The sequence below is a fragment of the Panthera uncia genome, chromosome C2 (assembly GCF_023721935.1).
Source record: "Panthera uncia isolate 11264 chromosome C2, Puncia_PCG_1.0, whole genome shotgun sequence".
Lineage (NCBI taxonomy): Eukaryota > Metazoa > Chordata > Mammalia > Carnivora > Felidae > Panthera > Panthera uncia.
The window spans coordinates 59,836,673-59,858,208 of record NC_064810.1 but is presented as its reverse complement, the minus strand read 5'-3'; the positions used below and the strand labels follow the sequence as shown (position 1 = coordinate 59,858,208).

Genomic DNA, 21,536 nt, shown 5'->3' with positions numbered 1-21,536 from the left:
CTACGTATAAGCCTTTAATAGACCTCTTTTGCCTATAGAATAAAGTGCATTAGTCAGCCCAATATTCAAGGACCCCTTCACATTCCAGACCTAACTTATCTTTCCAACATTATTACCTATTATAATTCCCACTAACTTGTTTATTTGTTGCTCCCAAATATGTCTTTCCATTTTCTGCTTCCATGCCTTCTCTCTTGCTCTTCACTTAACCTGAGTCTTATCACTTCCTGAATCTTACACATTTTTCTTAGTTCAAGTGTATTTTTTCACTGTAGTGAAGCTTTCCATTGTCAGCCTCGATATAAGAGGTGATTTTCTCTAAATCCCTATTCTGAATACTGAATTGCCTTGTATTGCAATTGTTTTCTGAGGTTATTTCAATAATTAGATATTAAGTATCTCAGACACAGGTCAGTGTCTCAAACATAATTTTTTCCAGTGGCATCCAAACAAACCCAAACATAAGTATACAATGAATATATGCCAAATGAATAAGAGATCTCCATTTGGAGTTTCTTCCTTGCTCTAACCACCTTTTCTTTACGACAAATCACTTTGAATTTTGTCCTTTATTCATAGTGTATGTCTGTGCATATTTTGAAACTTCTCCCTCCTTGCTCCCCTTCTCTGATCACTCACTTATAATGCCTTTCTGTTCCACAGCCATCATGCTATCCCCTCACCCATCGTGTTCAGTCAGGCTGCTAATAGGCTCTGGTTTTTCTGTTCTAGTTCATTCCGTACTAACTACATCAATGCTAGGGTGATACTTGCTTATCTATAGAACAGAGATGATAGAACCTGCTCTTTTTATTTTTGGGAGTTGTCAAAAATGATAGCATATGTATATAGATATGACATTATTTAACAGTATATGACAGTATTTTATAAACTGCAAAAAGCTTTATAAACATAAGGTATAGTTTATAGTGCCTAAATATCTTCAAGTAAGCATGCATTCATGTATTAAATATGTACTTAAAATATTCTGCACATTGTTGGAGCTTGGAATTGAGGCCTCTGGCTGGCCGATGAGCTCACAAGTGTAGGCTGTGTGCTACGTGAGGGGTAAGTCTTTTACTAACACCACAAGGATCTCTGGCCCGGTGAATGGAGTTCAATAGTAATTCTTGCTACAAGTACAAAAAACAATTAAAACAATATCAACAGTAAGGTTTGATGAGCTGTATCATATTTCTTGTATCTAAGTAAGATATCCATGTCTATCTAAGGATTGTTCCTTCTGCATTCATGGATTTCCTCTTTTTCCATCTAATCCCACCCTTCTTTTGAGCAACTCACATTATGTAGCCTCAATCTATCTACAGGGCAGATGAGAGTCTTCCTTAAAAGCCCTTCACTAAAAAGACTCTATTTTAATGTTTTGTTTTGTTTTTTAATCAGCAAAAAGGACTGTTCTTTAGCAGACCATCAGGAAGAACCTTAATAATTCCTAACCACCCCTGAAACAGCATGAAAAATGAATCAAGCTTATCTTACAACACAGAGATCAAGATTGTGTAAATTATCTGACCATGTGGATTTTCTTGAAATTTTTGAGCCAAAAACCTAACCAGAGGACAATATTTACAATAACACCATTCAGACGTTGGTCCACTGCCTAGATCCAATTTTTCCTTAGGTGCTATGTTTCTATTAATCAGGAGATGAATTGATGGACAGTGATGGTGGCTTAGAACTTGAAATCCTAGTTCCTAACAACCCAGTACTGCACAGAGGCATTTCAACTTTATTTTATTATTATCAAATGGAACCAGGACAGGCAGATCAGTCTTCATTCCATGGTTTCTAATGGCAGAGTGGGCCCAGAATGTTCCACAGGAGGTTCAGTGGCAGGCAGGCAATAAGGGCCAGCCAGCCTTATATTGTATAGCTTACCTATGTTGGTTTTAAAAAAACAATGTGTCCATATTCTGGAAGCACATACCTTTATTGTCCCTGAATTCCTGTGGACATTATCAGTGGATTCATATTCCCATGAATTTTCTATTCCGTGAGATCTTGACCTCATGGCTCTAAGTTTTGAGATTTTGATGATAAGCAGTATGTGTCTTCCAGACTCCTTTCTTGTTTTCCCCTTCCTTACCCCAATTCTACACATCATCCAGCTGCCACCAAAATACTCCCTTGCCTAACTGTCACTCTCTTCCAAGGGGATCTGATATACCAGAGGCAGCAAAATCTTTATTCTTTTCTACTGGCCTTTTGGCTCTTCCTGCTTGTTTGGAGTTTTGAGTTAAATTTTTCAAGTTAATATTTAACTCATGAGATAACTGTTTACAAAATTGTTGGTTGGCAATCAGGGAGTTTTTCCCCTGGATTAATATGGTTAAAGTTTAACTTAGTGGAACAGCTCATAAAAAAAATAATAAATATATGTATATAATTAAATAAAAGTATTAACTCTGGGAATTTTGCTGATATGTTTTCATGATTCAAAATGGAATATTTGTTCTAATCTAGATAAAAGAAAGACCTTGGTTACAGACCTGGCAAGCTGACTGTGGAAGAATTTAAGTAGAAAGGAACGCCAGAGTCTACTCCTGGGTTGCAAATGACATGCAAATAATGAGAACATCCCTTTTTTTTTTTCTTAAGAAAATACCCTGTATTCATATTCTTGGTAATATCACATTCAAAAGAAGTTGTTGGGAATCTCTCCAAACAGCATATTTGGCTAATTTTAGGCTTTGATAATCCCTGTGCTTTCTTGTGATATTTTGTCATATCAGTGACCTTATATGTTACAATGTTATCAAAACTTAGAGACAGATGTGTGGTGAAATGACTCTGTTCAGGTATTGCTCTTCGGCTGTATTCATAAGTCAGAAAGGGCTGTTTCTTCTCCTGAGATAAAGGCGAACTCAAGCTTCATCTGTCGATTGCTAGAGCATATATTGTGTTCTTATGAGAAATCTTCATGCTTTTGCTAGGGTTCACGGGTCCAACCTAGAATTGAAATCATATTCAAGTTATTCTGGGTTTTCATCTTTACTTCTTGCAATGTAGACCTCAAAGATCAACTGTTGGAAGAAAGTGGGTGGAACAGTTAGGTAAATCTGGTAAGACTATGAGGGGCTGCATATATGTGCATTTCAAGTTTAACATGTGCTCTGAAATTCTGTGCCATTGAAGATACTCTGTGTTTTGGCTATATGTAGAAGTCTACTTAGCTGGTTTCTACTCAAAAGATAATTGTCAGTTGTTAATAATTTTTGCTGTAAGAATAAATGAGCTTGAAGCCATTTATTTAGAAGAACCAGATTTTCTGCTCTATTCTGCATTTCAGAGTCATAAAGCCAGACATTCAAAATCTGGATATCTCACAAGCACCTTCTAAGATTGTTGTTTTGCCAAATATGCTGTGTTTATCCCAAGTCAGAAGCCACTTAAGGTAGAATTATAAGTAATAAATTTCAAATTTGAAGAGACTTAAATAGGTTTTAAGTGCCCAATAAGGTAGGAGGAAGAAGTAGAAAGAGAGGTGTCCCAGAAGCTAGCCACAGTCTCAAGTAGGAGGAATTTGTTAACCATGTTAAGTCGCTGCTGAGAAGTTGAGTAAAATGAGAATGAAAACGTGCACATTGGATTTGGCAACAGCAGACATGGTAGAGTGGGATGGAAAAAAGCCTTGTTGGATTGTGTTGAGGAAAGAATAGAAAGTGAAGATACGGTAATGGCTCATAGAGACAATTCTTTCAATAAATTTTGCCAGGAAAGGAAGACAAATGGAAAGTAACTGGAGAGAGACTTGGGATCAAGAGAGTATCAAACAAAGATATGCAAAGCATGGTGGTTTCTTGTCTTGTTTTATGCTTTGTCTTTGTTTGATTTGCTTCCCCAGTTGAAAAACAATACGAATTAGAATTGAAGCCTCAAATCTGGAGTAAGAGATGAAAAAGGCAAAACCGGCCTGGTAAAATGTGAAAGGTATTGGCTGAAAGTCAACAGATTTTGGTTTTAGGTCAAATTCTACCGGCTCCCAGTAATAAGGCCCTAAATACCATTTCTGTATCTGCCTACTTATTTATTGATAGCATGCAAAGTCCATTTATGATATTCTAGTTCCAGAAAGGAAAAAACAACAGACATATTTCCAGAAACCCTTCTTTAGTAGAAATAAAATTTATATTGTTTTTAACCACTTACAAACTCTTTATTATTTAGAAAGCTCTCACATCTTGTTAGTTAACCCTCACAAGACTGCTACAAGGTAAGTGGCTATATTGTTTTACTTAATAGATAAGGTAACCAAGACTATGAAAGATTAAGTAGCTGGCAAAATCGTACAATATGTAGATAGCAGGAGCAGGGCTGAAACTCCAAATTTTAGACTATAACTCAAAGATTCTTCCCACCTCATAGTGCTCCCTATTTCCCCTGTAGTCTTTTGTTTTGTTTTGTTTTGTTTTGTTCACCTCACTTTTCAGTGATTCCCCTTTTTTCCATTTTTGGTCCAGGTTTCTATTATTTATATTTCTTTCCATTCTACTTCTCCAGGGATTTCTGAGTATGCCCATCTCCCTAAATATCCACATTTAAAAGAATTTTTTTACTGTTTATTTATTTTTGAGAGAAAGAGAGAGCACAAGCCGGGGAGGGGCAGTGAGAGAGAGGGAGACACAGAATCTGAAGCAGGCTCCAGGCTCCGAGCCGTCAGCACAGAGCCCGACGTGGGGCTTGAACCCACAAACCATGAGGTCATGACCTTAGCCAAAGTCGGACACTTAACAGACCAAGCCACCCAGGCACCCCAATATCTGCATCTCTTCATAAAACAGAACCAAATGCATAGGGTTAGGGGGTCTGCATTAAGTGCATAGGAAGAACAATCCTACACCAAAATCCGATACTAGTCTAGTGATATTGTGTTGCCAACAGCCCATGGAAAATCAAGGCTTTGACCACAATGGCTAGTGTTAGCAGTGGAAACTCCTTCATAGTATCTTGTCATTTGGCCCTTACTAGCTTTTAAATCCAAATGGAAAGGGAAGAGCAAGAAAGTAGGAGGAGAAAATGGGAACTGAGAAGAGAAGAGATGGCACAGAGGGGTACAAGTGTTGCTTAGTGAAGGCCCTGCAGACCAAAAATTATTGTGTTTCTAACACTATTGATTTTTTCAGCAGCTGATATTTCAATCTGGGTGCAGTGTGTCTGTGAGTCTACGCACACTGTCAAGAAGAAATATGATAGTGTCTTAAAAGATTAATAATATCGCTGGTCCTCTGGAGGCCTGTCTTAATTCACTGGCCTGTTCCCTGGCATGTACTGTAATTTATCTAGTCTGATTTGAATAGCAAATGGCAATCGGCTGCCATTAGGGAAATGGGCATCATTCTTATTGATCCAGCATGGGCTGGATTTTATTTAAGGAGAACTGCAAAATGTTATTACCTTCAGGAAGAGAAGCTGAAAAGGGAGCTTTTCCCTCGTGTATTTTGGAAATGTTCTACCTTTAAAAGGGGGAATGGATTGTGGATTTAAGAGAACAGAGAGAGATGATGATCCTATTGTGTGAACAGGGACATGTACAGGCTGTTTTCAGCATAATTGTTTACCAGCAGGAAAGAGTGCTCATGATTATGAGAAAGAGGCCATGGCCTCAGAGGTTAGAACATTGGAGAATTAGTCAGATCTGACCTGTTTCCTTGTCCAACTTTGTGAAAAGCCCCTAGTTGCTTAGAATCCACTTGTCAATCTGTAAAATGGGCTAAAAAATCTACTGGGCACAGATAAGGTTTGCTTAGTGTTTGTCTTACATCCTGAGAGCTTGGATAAACGGTGCTATGGAATAAAACAGAAACAACAAAGAGGGTCTGTCTGACATTGGAGGGTGGGGTTTCAATATTTATTATTGTTCTTCACTTAGAACTCTTGAAGGGACAGGTTATGCGCTGAGTGATGCATGATGAACTAGCCTCATAATTCTCATTAACCATAACAGGCATCTCTCAGCTTAACACTGAATATATTGACTTTAATGTTCACCTATTAGTGGCAGATCCAAACCCGCACTCTTACCCTGTGCTACAGAATTGAGGAAAGCCGTCAGCCTTATGGTAGCAAGTGTGGGAGACAGACCCAGTCTCTTAGCCTACTCCTGACCCCCTTTGTCACAGGGGTAGGGGTTGACAGTGCCATTCCCATTAGAGCTTTGGAGATTAGCTGTGAAGGAGCACATGCACACCCACCCTGTTCCTAACCTCTTTCAGCAGCCACTGAAGGGGAAAAAGGTATGACAGAGGTGGCTAGAGGAAGTGCTCGTTGCTACTGAAATTCTTCTCCATTCCACCTCGGGTTGTTATGGAAAGAAACGATAATGTGCTACAGGAAATGGCCAAGTATAAAAGCAATAAAATAAATTGAAAATGACTTTGTTTTTTTGAGCGGCAGTAATTGCTATATGTTGTGATGTTTGCATAAGGAATTAGTTAATGTGTAGCAGAATGGCATGTGATACTTTTTATTTGCCTGATGACTATAGTCTCTGAGTGAATGACTTATTAAGGTTAATAAAGAAAAATTTGCTTGTGACTTGTAATGATCCAATTGCTAGAATTTAGCATCCCCTTATGCATTGTTGCCTAAAGGGGAGAAGGAAAAAAACCCACACACATTAATGGCCGACTGGCTATGATTTTTTATAGTGGTGTGAGAACAAACAATGTCTTCTAAATTGTTGGTCTGTCTATCTTTCTGCCTGCCTGGGCAGGAACGTTATGGCTTTCTTAATTCTCCTGTGTGATTTATCATCCTAAATTCATTGTTTTGCATAACTCTGCTCAAAATGAAGAAATGTCATTATTTTGCAGCGAAAAAGTTGTCATTTGCATAATGCCTGCCATTAATTATTGTGAGACTAATGCAGTTGTTGATATTTTTAGGGCACAGTGGTACAGCCTGCACCTTGTATAATGTCATTCTGAAAACATTGGTAGTTAATAGGTGCCACAACATTGCACAAATGGAAAAGAAGATGATGAAGAAGAAGGGGACACAATGGAACAGGCTGTGATCTTTATTTAGCTTTTTTTTTTTTCCCCTGAAATGCTTGGTGAGGAAAGACTATAAAAGGAAGCGAATAGAGCAGGGAGCTGTGACATCCACGAGAACAAAGGGATTGAAAAGCAGAGGTTTTCTATTTAGGCTGAATTAGTATAACCTGGGTTCCAGCCAGTTTAATGGAGGCAGTCGTGCTCCTCTGTTTGGGCTTACCTACATAACCACAGCCCTGAACAGAATGTAGAGTTGGGCTTTTTTAAACCCAAGCTAGGACAAGGGCGTGCTCTGAAATGTGCTTATCATGTGGGAGCGTTCTCTCAGCCAGGCACTTGGCCCAAGTCAAGAGGACACACCACAGTTTCATGGAAGAGAGCTGATGACCATGCTTCTCAGGTTTTTGATACACCAGTCTGCTGCACTTCACATATGGCAGCATTGGTATCTAGAGCCCTAGCTTTCTTTTTCTGTAAAAAGCAGAAGAATGCAGTAGTAGCATGTTAGGGTGAATTTTTTTCCTACCGTTCGTTGCAATAGAACTAACTTTTGCATCTGATTCTTTAGGGCAAGAGCCTACCAAAGCTTTCTATTTCACAGGTAAATGAAAGTCAGTTATAAAAATTCGATCAGAGATGAAACTCATTACACTGAGTCTGGGAGGCATAAATATTACAAATGTACGTAACTGTTGATCTTTTTAGTCATGGGAGCTTAAAAAAAAACAGGCTCACATCAAATAGAATTTTTTTCCTAATTTCACTGTTTCATGTGTATTATAAATTTAGATCTTTCCTCTTTATCATTAAATTTAAAAGACATAAAAGAAATGGAGCCTCAAAAGTAGGTCTAGTTACTAAGACTGACCAGAGATATTTAGAAAGAAGATATTGCCCTTCAATGTTTAAAGCCTAGCAGTGTAAACTCTGCAAAATGCAATACTTTTCAGATTGTAATCCAGATTCGAATGACTATCCCTTGCCCCCAGACTGACTACTATTTGGCAACCTCCTTAAAGCCAGATGATGCATGTAAGGGGGCCACCGGGATGTGGAGGAAACCATGAGAGGCTGTCCCAGTTTGTCTTACAATAAAACCTCAGCAGAATTCAGACTGGGATCCTTTTGTAGATCTCACTTTGGATTTTAGAATTTAATCTGCATGTGCTCAGTCCTGGAATATGTAGAAAACACACATTCTGGGTTAGGAAAATTTTAATTCTCTGCAGTGACATCACCATCATAAATTACCACATTTGGGGTTGTAAAAAACAGATGAGTCCATGCGTCAATGGAGACCAGTCTCACTTTTCCCTTTCTTTTGGAGAGAAGGAAATTGTCCTAACAGCCCAAATTAATATCCTTTGACTATAATAAAATCAATACAAGTACACAATTTTAAAACATAAGAAAGAGGTCCAATATGGTGGTGGGGGAGATGGAACACGGACAGAAAATTAAACAAAGAGAATTGCACTTCCTATAGTGTACTAGTACAACACAGGTGGACTCATCCTTAATCCTCTCATGTTTGTGGCCTGGTAATGCCCAGGGTCTATCATATTCTATATATATATATATATATATATATATATATATATATATATATATATGTAAAACTGCTATGTATAGATGTATATGAATAGCTGTTAATTAAATTAACAAGTTATGTCATGATTAGGTGACCAGCTCTTCTTGGCTAACCCAGAACTTTCCCTGTTTTAACACTGAAAGTCCTACATCCTAGGAATCTTCTCAGGTAAACCAAGGCAGTCAGTTACCCTAACCAAAAGGGACGCTCATGAGCCTATTGATTTAATAGTTGTGTTGTATATTTCATCCTATATTTGAAAAGAACCTGCTATTAGGAACTATTTTTTATAGCATCCATTTGCTAAAGCATTTTACCTAACTATAGGAGACTTGAGTAAAGAGGTGTAGAATTGCATGCATTGAGTGTCTAGCACTTTGATCAGCAATATTCTGGAAAGTAGCAGTCTCATAGTAAATAATCAGCATCAGCTCTGATCCCCTGTGTTCAGGAAATAATTTTAGAGCTCAAGTCTTCCATAGAAACAGGGTAGGAATCCATATGTTAGCTGGCATGATTTTCATCACCTAACATCTGATAATCATGTCAGACTGGCGTTCTTTAATACTCTCCGATTACTGCCAGGACTTCTAACTTCTCTATCCTTTGCTTGGGAGTTTTTCTCCTTTTACAGCCAGACATTCTGCTAAGAACTGAGGATAAAAGTTGGATAAGACAGAGTCCTTCACAAGGAGTTCTTCAATTTAACCTGTGAGGGGGGCGGGGGGGAGAAGCTGCAGGAATGAATTTTATATAGTATATGTCTAATTGAGGCAATTTCTTTATTTGCTGAGATCAGTTAATACTATTGCAAAGCTTAAGACATAGAAGAAATAGCACTTAAAATTGTTACTGTTTCTTTCATGGATTGGTTTGTTCATTTGTTTAATAAACATTTATTGAAGCTCTACTATCTGCTCAGCAATGTTCTGAACACTGTGGATAGAAGGATGAGTCATACTTGGTAGTTTCACAAAATAAAGAGTACAAAAGGATACCCCACTTTCCCTCCAGATTGGGAATTCTTCAAGTGCAAAATGGGCACATAAGCATTCCATGCCAGTCTAAGACACCAGGACCAGGGAGAAATTCTCCCTTTGTAGATTCAAAGGAGATATTAGTTTTAATTGACTATCTAATTTCACTTTACTTTTCCCAAGAACTATATTCTAAGACCTGAGCTGTAGCATGTAGGTGGGTACCCAGATTGGCTTGTGCAGTTGACTGAAAGAACAGAGGTGTCTGGGACAATCCAGGGCAGCTACTACACCATACAGAATAAAAATTTTCTATTTAAAGTTGATATGACTGGGATGAGATTTGGAACACTTTATTCATTCAGTCATTTAATATCTATCAACCACCTATAATGTTTTAGATGTTGTTGTACTTACTGGGGATATAATGAAAAAGTAACCAAAATCCCCTATGAAACTTACTTTATAATGAAAGAAGAGAAAACCAATAATTAAGCAAAAATATATCATTTAAAATAATGACAAGATCTAGGAAGAAACCAAGGGAGGATACAGGGGTGAGAAATAGGGATAGATGATGGAGAGAGTGTCCTTTGAGGTAGGGCAGGTAGAAAAATTCTCTCTGAACAGGGGGCATTTGAACAGAGATTAAAATAATGAGAAGGAGCTAAGCATGTGGTGATCAGGAGGAAGAGGATTTGGGGCAAAGGGAATACATATTATAAAATCTGTAAGAACAACTTAAATTATCCCAGGAAGAAGAAGAAATGTGTGGCTCAAGTGGAGTAAAGCAAAAATGGTCACGTGGCTAGATATAGACCAGATCACAGAGGCCATGGTAAAGACTGACAGGAAGCTGTTAGCAGGTTTTCAAAAGGGTATATGCTCTAGTTTATAAATTAAAAGAGATCTGTGGCTACTCTGTGGAAAATAGGCTTAAAGGGTCAAAGGTAGAGGAGGAAGACTAGTCAGGGGTTATTGTGGGAGCCCAGTATGTGATGGGCAATGGCAGCAGGAAAGGAGTTCAATTCCGAATAATTTGAATGTAATTTGAAAGCAATTGCTGAGGGTCTTGATGTGGTAGAGATTAGAAGGAGATGCACCAGGTGTGGTGAGTCCCAAGTGTTTGCCCTGAGCAACTGGATGAATGGCAGTATCATGAACTCCGTGGAATTGGGAGCTATGGGAGAAATGGAAGAAAGAGCAGATTTGGGGGCAGAGATAATTATGAATTGATTTGGGGCATGTTGACTTTGCAATTCTTACCTAAGTAAAGAAATTGAGTAGGCATTTGGATATATGACTCAGGAACGCAGAAGAAGGAATAGTGCTAGAGCTGCAAACCCTTGCTTATCTTTTTTTTTTCTTCACTTTTTTTCACTTCTACATACATAGTCTTTAGAATATAAGCTTACAGAGTACAAGGAATGGATTCTGAGGAGTTTTTGAGGTAAATATGTATCCCCTATGTTGTTTGATGATGGATATAAAGGTGCTACTTTCACTCATTTTGCTGTCTCTGGAAAGTCTCGAATGTATATATAGCAAAGAGGTCCCACCAAAAACATATGAACATGTCCTGAGGACTTACATGGTTTATGATCTCACTGAGATGTGAGACAAAGATAAATTATTGTTTCCATAAGGATATAAGACAGAGGGGAAAGCACATATTCTGTAGTTTATTAATGTAGGTGGAATGCATGTGAGTTAGAAGGGAGGTAAAACTTGAACCCAATTTTGGAAGTGGGGAGAATTTAAACAGGCAGTAAGGAGAATACACAGTATTTCAGAGAGAGAGAAGTCAGGAGAAGATGCATGAAGACATAAATTAACTATCTCTTTGGGGGAAAGCAAGGATGGAGAACAAGGACGGGCACCTGGGTGGCTCAGTTGGTTAACTGACTGACTCTTGATTTCAGCTCAGGTCATAACCTCACGGTTCGTGAGAGTGAGCCCCACATCGGGCTCTGTGCTGACATAGTGGAATGTGCTTGGGATTCTCTCTCTCCCTGTCTCTGCCCTCCCCGCTTCTAAATAAATAAATAAAAATAAAGGATGGAGAACAAGGAAACTAGCCTGGCAAGAGCAGAGTTTTTGTGCTTGTGAAGTTAGGGTAGATGAATTTATAAAGGTTGAACTTGCCCAGTAGCACACTGGTCCTCATCCCTGGGGTATTTCAGAATCACTTTTGGAGTTTAAAAATGTGGACGTCTGGATATCACTTCCGGAAATTCTGATTCTATAGGTCTTGGAAAGGCCCTGGCATTTATACTTTTCACAGGATGGTTGTTCCGGAACACATCTCCTTCCTAAAGCTTTGATTATTTCCTAGAGAAAACAGTCCTCCTGGACTCCCAGGTAGCATTGCCTCCAGATACCATTCTAGTACGGGCTCCCAAGTTAGCTCTTCTCGTTTCCGAATGTTTACTTCCCTACTTATGCAGAAATTGAAGTTTGTAACTTTCTATTTTAGTTATGCTATAGACATAAGTTGTTTTATTTTCTCTCCTTGTTGATCTACATTACTTTTAGAGAATATTTGAAAAGTTCAAATTTAGTTTGCCGCCATTATCCAGTAGGAACCCAGAAGCCTGCAAATTCATTTCAAGAGTAACTTCCTGCCTTAGTAAATGGTTGCCACGCAACTGTAATCACTATACATCATTTTTTTTAATGTTTATTTATTTTAGAGAGAGAGAGAGAGAGAGAGCGTGGGGGAGGGGCAGAGAGAGATGGAGGGAGAGGATCCTAAGCAGGCTCTGCACTGACAGCAGGCAGCCCAATATGGGGCTCAAGCCCACAAACCATGAGATCATGACCTGAGCCAAATTCAGAAGCTTAACTGACTGAGCCACCCAGGTGTCCCCACTTATACATCATTTACACTTAAATTTATAATTCCATTGACTTGACACAGAAACTCGTGATGCTCCACTTTAGCTATTTCAAATTTCCATGGTGAAATCAGAAACTCAAGCTTAAAAAAGTGTGTTTTACATCTGTTGAAATCTCAAAGTTTGGATGTCAGATATTACTCGTATTATTATTTTATTTAAGAAATAGAGACTCTGTTTGCTCAGTGGTGGGGATATGTTTTTGAGATATACATGGCACAATGAAGGAGTTCCAAGGAGAAGTTCTGTTGAGACTATTCCAGGTCCAGGGCTGTTCCAGTGACCTTTGCAGCAGGGCTTCATGGAACTTCTATAGTCCTGGTATCAGATCTTGGCTTTTCTTCACATCTCCACTCAGTTCTTCTGTTGGTACTAAATGTCCTTGTCCTGTTTTATGACTTGAGATTACCTGTGACCAGTTATGACTCCTCCATTTTCTTTCTACTTTATAATCCCTTGAAGAGTAGCCTATGCCTGGTGGGTATATGTGTGAGTAAAAGTTGCAGAAAGAGCAGTATCTCTAACAAGGAGCTGTGGGTGCAAGAAGCACCCTGATTATTACATCAAACACTGCAGGGGGAACTAGACTGCATTCAGCTGAACTCCTTGCTTGGCCAAACCTATGATGACTTTTTCCTGAATGATGGACTCTAAGTTTCATGTATTCTCCATAGCATCAGCATATATGAGACAGATATAATATTGGGGAAATAAATAAGAGTTTGGAAATCAAAATAGGCAAAAGTGGTATGCGGGCTTAAGTAATACAACTTGATGATATGCATTACTATTATGAAGCCTAAATTGAAAGCAAAATTTATGACTTCAGGAGAGCCAGCCATAGTAGCCCTGTTCTACTTCTTAAGATTCCATATCATTAACTCACAGGCCATTGGGATTTTTTCTAAGGAGAGGCCTAAGACTAAAATCATAGACTAGTAAAAGTTTTTGTTTAAGAGGTATCTATTACAACTACCTAGTATCAAACACTTAAGATGTTTGAAAGCAATACATAGTATCTATAAAAATGGGAAAGGGAAGACTCCTAGGTACAAAAATGCCTATAGAAAGTTTAGGGAAGGAACTTATGTTTAGGGAAGGAAATTATGTGTAGATTACTATTTTAAGTAATAGTAATATTTATGGTAAATATTAAATAGTAATATTTAAGTAATATTTTGCTATATAAGTAATGGGCTTTCATTATGGAAAAGTTCAAAAGAAACAAAACTTATTTGAAATTGTTCTTCCCAGAAACAATCACTTTTTTTCCAGTCTTTTTTTCACTAGGTGTATACACATATATCATTTCTTTAAAAATATTTAACTTAGCAGGGTGCCTGGGTGGTTAAGTCATTTAAGTGTTCAACTCTTCATTTTGGCTCGGGTCATGATCTCACGGTTTCATGGGTTTGGGTCCCACATCAGGCTCTGTGCAGGCAGAGCAGAGCCTGCTTGGGATTTTCTCTCTCCCTCTCTCTCTCTGCCCCTTCCCCACTCGTCCTGTCTCTGTCTCTCTCTAAATAAATAAATAAAACAAAAAAAATACTTAATTTAGAAAGGTTTACTTAAATAATAGATCAACCTTTCCATATTGTTGGCTAATAAACCTTTTAATTTAACAATATTCCAAAAAAATTCTCATGTCATTAAGTAATGTTCAATATATGATTTTTAATAACTACATAATATTCCAACACATGGATGTGCAATCATTTACTTAACCATCTATTGGCAAAGTTTCCAAATTTTCACAATTATAAGTAATGCCATGATAAAAACTCTTGCTTCTAAATCTTTGTGTAGATCTTTGGTAATTTCTCCTACTTTTTAAAGTCTTTTAATATTTATTTATTTATTTTTGAGAGAGAGAAAGCGTGCACAAGTGGGGGAGGGACAGAGAGAGAGAGGGAGACACAGAATCTGAAGCAGGCTCCAGACTCTGAGCCATCAGCACAGAGCGCGACACGGGACTCGAATCCATGAACTGTAAGGTCATGACCTGAGCCCAAATCAGATGTTTAACCGACTGAGCCCCCCAGACGCCCCTTTGGTTATTTCTTTTAGATAAACTGCTAAATGTGAAATTTCTGGGTCAAGTAGCATTTCATATCTTTTTAAGTTTTTGATGCATTATTTGCTAAGGTGCTCTCCAGAGAATTGTGCCAATTTTACTCTTTCTGTGGTAACATCTTAAAGTTTCCTTTTAAAAGAAACTCCATTTAAAGCTGTGCCATTACTTTTCTCAGGATCCTATCTGGTCCACCAGGTATAGCAGACTCAATTCAACTCTTAACCTCAAGGTTATATTTAGAGTTATGGAAATGCTTCTCTGGATCAGTAATGCTGCAAATGAGACAGTATAAGCAATATAATCTGACAGTGGATTAGAATGCGTTCATGTCTTGTGCCTGCTGTGTGCAAGCATTCTGCTTTATCCTGGATAACAATCAGACAAAGGGAAAGGGGGCAGGGAGGAAGAAAGATAGAAAGAGAGAGAGAAGGAGGGAGGAAGGAAGGAAACCTCCCTCTCTTATTTGGATTGATTGGGCACTCACAATATGTTAGGCACTGAACCGAACATGCATGAGATATGAGTCCTGCCCTCTGCCTTATAATTCTGTGCACCACGATTCATAAGGCATAACATGACCATGGGCTTCTGGGCCGTATGGGGCAGGCAGACTACAGGACACCTGTGCCCCACATTTGCAGGTGGATTGTGTGAATAAGTCTTAGTATCTGTGGAGCCTGGGAGAACGTGAGGTTTGGGTGTCTGTTTCAACTCTAGAATAATACCGAAAACTCAAGGGATTCCTGCAGAGATACTTTGAGATAAGTGGTAGACTAGAAATAAGTGATGGGATGAGGAGAGAAAAAAATCTCATTCCGGCTTCTCCCACTGTGTCCCCTCCGGGAGAGCCTATGCCACTGGGAGGGGGCCAGGTCCCTCCGTGTGGTAGCTTTGAGTTCCTGAGGTTTTCAGAACTGCTCAGGGAAGGGTATGGCATGGATAGAGAGACCGTTTTCTTGTGAAGACAACAGGACAATATGCAAAAATAGGCCTCTCATGAATAATCAGCAAGGCTGCTGTGGACCTGGGACATCCTGTAGTGCTGAGTACAGTGGTGCCAGTGCCGTTTGTCACACTGCAGGGAGGTGTGATGGGGGATGGGGTTGCTTGACTGAGAGTAAGAGAAGCCAGAGTTTCTATCCCACTCTCCGACAGTTTCTTGGTTAGCTCAAACTGGTGTGCGTTAGAGGCACAATTGTAACAGTGACATAAAAATTCCAAATAGCCCTTCTGAATAGATACACATTTAGAAAATGCATAATAAATGACATATAGTGAAAATGTAAACAAGCCATTTAATAACATTTTAATGCTTGATTCTGATCTCTTAATTAAAATGTGCATAAAAGAAAACAATGGTAGAACATCTGTGTGTGTTATTGGGATAGCAGGATTTATGCTGCACCCTGGGCTTTTTTGTCCGCTTCTCAGTGTGTGTGCACACATGGGAGGGTCTCCTCTTTGAGGCACAGTTCCCTGTTGGAGCCCCACGGGTTCCGTGCTCCCACCCACCATCTCTCGGCAGTGGCTCCCTCCTCTTTCTTTCCTCTTATGTTAAATACTATGGGGCTTGTCTGGTGCTGCAGTCAAACCGCTCTCAGCATTCGATCTGAAAGCCACTCTTCACCCCACCCCTATAACCTGAAACCCTGACCTAACCCTGACTCACCCTTGTTATCTCAGCAGATGTACACAGCATTACCTAATGGTTTTGGCTTCAGTGCATAATCTCAAAGAGCTCTGGGGAGAGCATGGCCCTTTGTATCTGTGACCTTACCACAGTTATTACCCAGCTGGACACTATGTGGTTTAGATGTTAAAGACAGAATTTCTACTCACCCCTGGTGGTGATTGTTTAAAAGTTGTTATTCATCTGGGGGATGGATCTCCGAGCTTCATTTGGCCCAATAGTTAAGTGAGAGTAGCCGCATCACAAAAGTCGAGGCTTACTAAGTGCTTTAAGATCCTCCAGTGAAAATGTTACACTATGAGATGCTTTCATTTCTATCATTACTTGGAACACACCTGATCACCAAAAAGTTGGCCTTTGATTAAACAAGCATAAAAAGTACCTTACTTCTTCTTTTACTCCCAAAAGAATTGTGTATCATTTATACAATGGAAAGACACAGCCAAAAGGTCTTCTTAAACATATAATAATTAATATTTAATGGCCTCCTTTATGAGGAGGACATTGCTGTGGGACTATCTCTAATCCTCACAATGTTCCTACAAAATGAGTGGTTTTATTCTTCATTCCACAGGTAATGAAACTGAGATTCAGATCCATTTAAGTGATGCGCCTAAATCTATATTGTTAATCAGTGGAAGACTTGGGATTAAAATTCAAGTCAGTCTCTCTCTCTCTATCAAGGCCATAATCCTACCATAGTATCAGGCCCTTTCAATGCTAGCTCCCATTTCCTGGAGATAGTAACTAGATCGAGTTCTGAAAGAGTTAAGTCAAATGCACCCTGTTTGTGACAAATGTCTGAAACTTGTTTTTATAACTTGGATTTAATTCACAAATAAAGAGTAATTATCAATATGTCACAGATGAAGAGCTGCATGTATGGATCAGTGCAATTTCTGTTCCTTGGCTTATGGATGCAGTATGCCCCAGAGAGTTTCACAAACCCACATGGCATCTCCTGGTGCTGGGTTCTGTGTAAGCTGAACAACGTGTAAAACTCCTGTGTGTTGGGATAACTCACAACTGGTTACTATCTGAGGAAATCTGTATGAAATTACCATAGACATGTTTTCTTTTCTGAATTTGTTCTTAACACTTCACTGGGAGTGAAATACCATTTTTTGGTACTGGCTTTGGATTTTTTGATAAGATGTTTATTTTTGGAAGTGTTGTCCCAAGAGTAGAAGAGGGGGTACAGTTCTTTCTTCCCTTTGCTACCCTCCTTTTGCCTTCTTGTGCCTCTATATCCCACCTGATTCAATTTTATCAGTTTGACATATCTTTTGATGGAGAAGACATACAATGTTCATAGGCTAGAAGTCATTAAGACTTTAAATCACATAAGACTACCCTTGGGGTGATTTGGGGGGCCTGAATTTTACATGTTTCAGTTTTCTATTAGAGGGTTTGCACTAGAACTCACACCTGTTCCACTCCCCTTTATTTTTTTCTCAGTCTGAGAGGACCTCTGCTTTAGGCTTATTATATATCCTGAAACAGATTTATATCATGCTTAGGCTGTGGTACTGGGGTGGGGGTGGGTCATAAAGGCATTCAGATGTGTATTAAGGGAAAACATCATGATCTAGTGGGAACAACACAGGGTGTGGAGTATCATAGGAGCTCAGCTTCTTTGCTTCCTAGCTGTGTAGCTTTGAGTGAGTTATGTAGTAGTCAGGCCTCAGATGTTTTATCTGTAAAATGGACATGAACAAGAATACCTACTTTGTAGAGCTGTTGTGCAGACTAAATGATACAGCACATTTATAACATTTGGAAGCAGGCCTGACTCGGGTTGAATGTTTGTTGGCTACTTACATTTCATGCAGCAAAGAAAGGGGAAAATAGGAAAAGAGTGGAAATTAGAAGGTGATAATTGGGTTTCAGGTCAGCATAGTAGAGCATTTATCTAGAGAAGGCAGAGTCCTGGGTTCTGCTTCCAGGTCTGCCGCTAGAAAGCCGTCAGACCTTCTCTCTTAACCTCTCAGTGTCTCTGTTTCCTCATCTTAAAATGAGTAAGTCAGAATGCATGATCTCTATTTAGCTATATAGTTTCACTTTCTGAAGATTTTTCTCCTTCCCAGGGTAGTCTGTGGCTGTCACTCCTGAGTGTGTAAGTCTCAAAGGCCAACAGCCAAGTATCAAAGACAGGCCTATTGTTAACATACGCTTTTCCCTGTACAACTATGTTTACATGTACATTTATGTTCTTGGTATATTTGTCATGTGTCTGAGTATTTATGCACCTGCATGCTTGTTGAAATAAGCACGCTAGCATACATTCATACATTTTTGTGGGTATGTGTGTTTATATATAACCTATATATATATACAGTATGTGTGTATATATATAAATATATGTCTGTGTGTATGAGAAACAGATGCACTGTAGGCAGATAAAGCAGATAAATATAGATCCAAATAGAAGCAAAGCATATAAATATAGATGTTATATAGAGTGAAAGCAAGCAGATCAGCACCATTTCATTATTGCTTGAAGTCTTTGTAATAAAAGAGTTGAAAATCAGTAAGTGACATTGAAATTATTGATTGAATGACACTGTCAGATCAGAAGGCATGGTGTAAGGTAAGAAAATAACCTGTCTTTCAACTTTGAGGAGCAATTAGCAGGAAGATTTGTTACTTTTAATTATTTGATTTATGAAAGTTTTTAGATGGTATGTAGTGTGATGTTTTCTTAAGAGTACAGATATGTCACCTTTCCTAAAAATACTACCAGACAACAAGAAACAATACACAGGGAAAGAACACCTATTCCAGTCCTGAGAAAGGACTTGACGAAGGTGACAAGATCCCTTTTGTTTGCAGGCTGTGACTGGCAGCCCCTTCCCGTTCCTAGGTTCCTACAGACAAGTTGGTTTTATTCTACATTATTTCTCACAAGCCCTTTGAAGTCTGTAAGGAAACTCACCTAAGGGAGATATTTGAAGCACAAGGCCAAAGTCACCATTGTTGAGTTATTTTTGTGGGTACGCTTGCAATTGTGTTTAGTGAGTGTGTTGTGTGAGTAAAACTGGGCTGTCCCATCTGTTACTTTCATGTCACTGTTTTTACCAGTCAAAATAATTGTTTGTGAGTTTTTGCTTTATTTTGTTTTGTTTTAGCGGAGAGGGTATTGTGAGTTATTTTTAGCAGGTTTGAGTTAACTGTGTAATTTTTTTTAACGTTGCAAGTTATTATCTTGGTCATGCATTTAAATACTATTTGAAAATAAGGAGGGCCTCCTATTTTCTCTCAAATCTCATCTGTTTCCTTAAACAGATCTCATCTCTTCTTCGGCTTTGTTGTTAAGACCATGCAGAGAAGCTAACATTTGAAGAAAGTCCTTGAAGTTGTGCAGATACGAATCTTGCTTTTGCCTGAGCAAAACTGTCAATGTCGTTGTTGTTTCTTTTTCTGTTGTTTAGTTTACTGTAGCTTTTCCTTATAAGGATGAGAAAAGAAGGCCAGGAAGATACTCTAGTTCTCTCCTGTTTCGTGCTTCTGCTAAGCCAGAAGTTAGTATTTCTTCCTTCCTGCTCCCAATCAAATTTAGACTTAAGGCAGACAAGGAGGAAAGGACAAAGCAAAGGATGTATTAAAAGTTGAGGAATAAATGTGTGCTGCCGAAAGAATTATTAATTCATCCTTTCAAATCTGTTTGGCTACAATTACTTTGTTGTAAAGTTCTTCACCAAACTAGGATTTTAAAAACATATTTGAAACATGTCCCCGGGGGCTTGAGAATAGTACGTCTCATACACGCGCACACACACACACACACACACACACACTCTTCTTTCTTTGTTCTTTCCTTTTCTCCTGCCTTAACATATTTATTGTTTAGCTTTTGACAAGTACTGTATATAGTAAATTACCAGAAATTTTGGCAAGGGAAAAAATTATATACACACACACAAATCATATATACCCATATACACACATACACACAGTCATTAAATTGTTATGTATTAATCATCTGATTTGATATGAATTATATTTTTTAAACTATTATCTAGTTATTTAGTATAAATCTTTAAAGAGATTTTATAAACACTCAAATGTCTGATTTAAAGGTTCCCAGGAAATTGTGCATTTTCTTATCTATGACAAAAAAAAAAGCATTTTCCAAATATACATTTAAAAAACAGGGATTTATTGGAACCAAGAGCAAAGCAAGAACCTGTTTCTTTTTAGGAGTCATTTACCCTTCCCACCTCCTACTTGGAGCTTGTGGTGGCTCTCATCATTGGCTTTGTGGTGTTTTACAGTGTACCTGTGGGCCTGGAAGTCAAACAGGTCCTGATCCTCACCTGCACAACTTTTTAATTGGCTGTGTCCTTAAGCAGGTTAGCTGACAACCCTGCGGCTAGGTTGCTAATCTCTGAAACTTAAGCCAATCTTACTTACTTCGGGGGGGGGGGGGGGGGTTGTTGCATTAAATGGAATAATGTTAATGAAGTACATGGCATGTAATATGTGCTAAGTAAATGCTAGTTTCCTCCTGGCCTATTAATTTTAATGTTAGTCTGTGACTTCCTCCTCCTGTCCCTCGTCACCACTGTGAGCATCTTTCTGCAGCCATTAAACACCAGAGCCAATGCCAGAGAAATAGGAGCAATGGGTTTAAAAAAATTATTGATTATGCAATACCCACCCTGAAAATGGGCATATAAGGAAACCATCAAAATTCCTGCCTCCTATAATTGTAAGTTTTTCTAGTTAGCAAATAAGAGCAAAAGACTTTTCAACACAGCGTTGCCAAAATCCTATTCAGATCGATAGAACAGAATGAAATATCTATCCGAGTGATGTACATTAAACCTTTTAAAACAATAGGACACCCTTTTATTTTATTGCTCACTCATATACCAGGCTAATGTCCTTCGTCCCACAGTGGATGTTGTTCACCTCAGCTCACTGTACGTTTAGACTCCTTAATTAGCACCTACTCTTTTTTGGGAAAGGTATGTGGTCAGAATCCAATGTTGAAATTTCTGAATAGTTGCTTTATGTTTTCTCTTTTAAGGAATAGGGAGGGAAAAAATACTTCCCAATCTAAGATATTTGGAGCTATGTTTCAGCCTAGAGCTGATCGTTTTAGCTGATCGTTTGTAAACCCCATAAGAGTTAACATTTATAAAGGAAACAATGACACAATCTTAATTACAATGATTCTGGCAGCAACATTCCTGTTATCCAGGGACTCTTTTTTCTCGAAAAAGTCCAAGTTTTCTTTTAACCTCCTCAGACTTCACTTTCTGTGTAGCTGCAATTTTGATATGCAA

The 21,536-nt window shown here is 38.6% G+C and overlaps 1 protein-coding gene and 1 non-coding gene across 50 annotated transcripts in view; both read left to right on the top strand.

Moving 5' to 3' along the window:
- ZBTB20 (zinc finger and BTB domain containing 20) overlaps window positions 1–21,536 on the top strand; it is a 769,297-nt gene that overhangs the window by 382,648 nt on the left and 365,113 nt on the right. The window lies entirely within an intron of this gene.
- On the top strand, window positions 988–1,141 carry LOC125922227 (small nucleolar RNA SNORA62/SNORA6 family). Its single transcript, XR_007457650.1, has one exon. It is a non-coding gene; the product is annotated as a small nucleolar RNA SNORA62/SNORA6 family (small nucleolar RNA).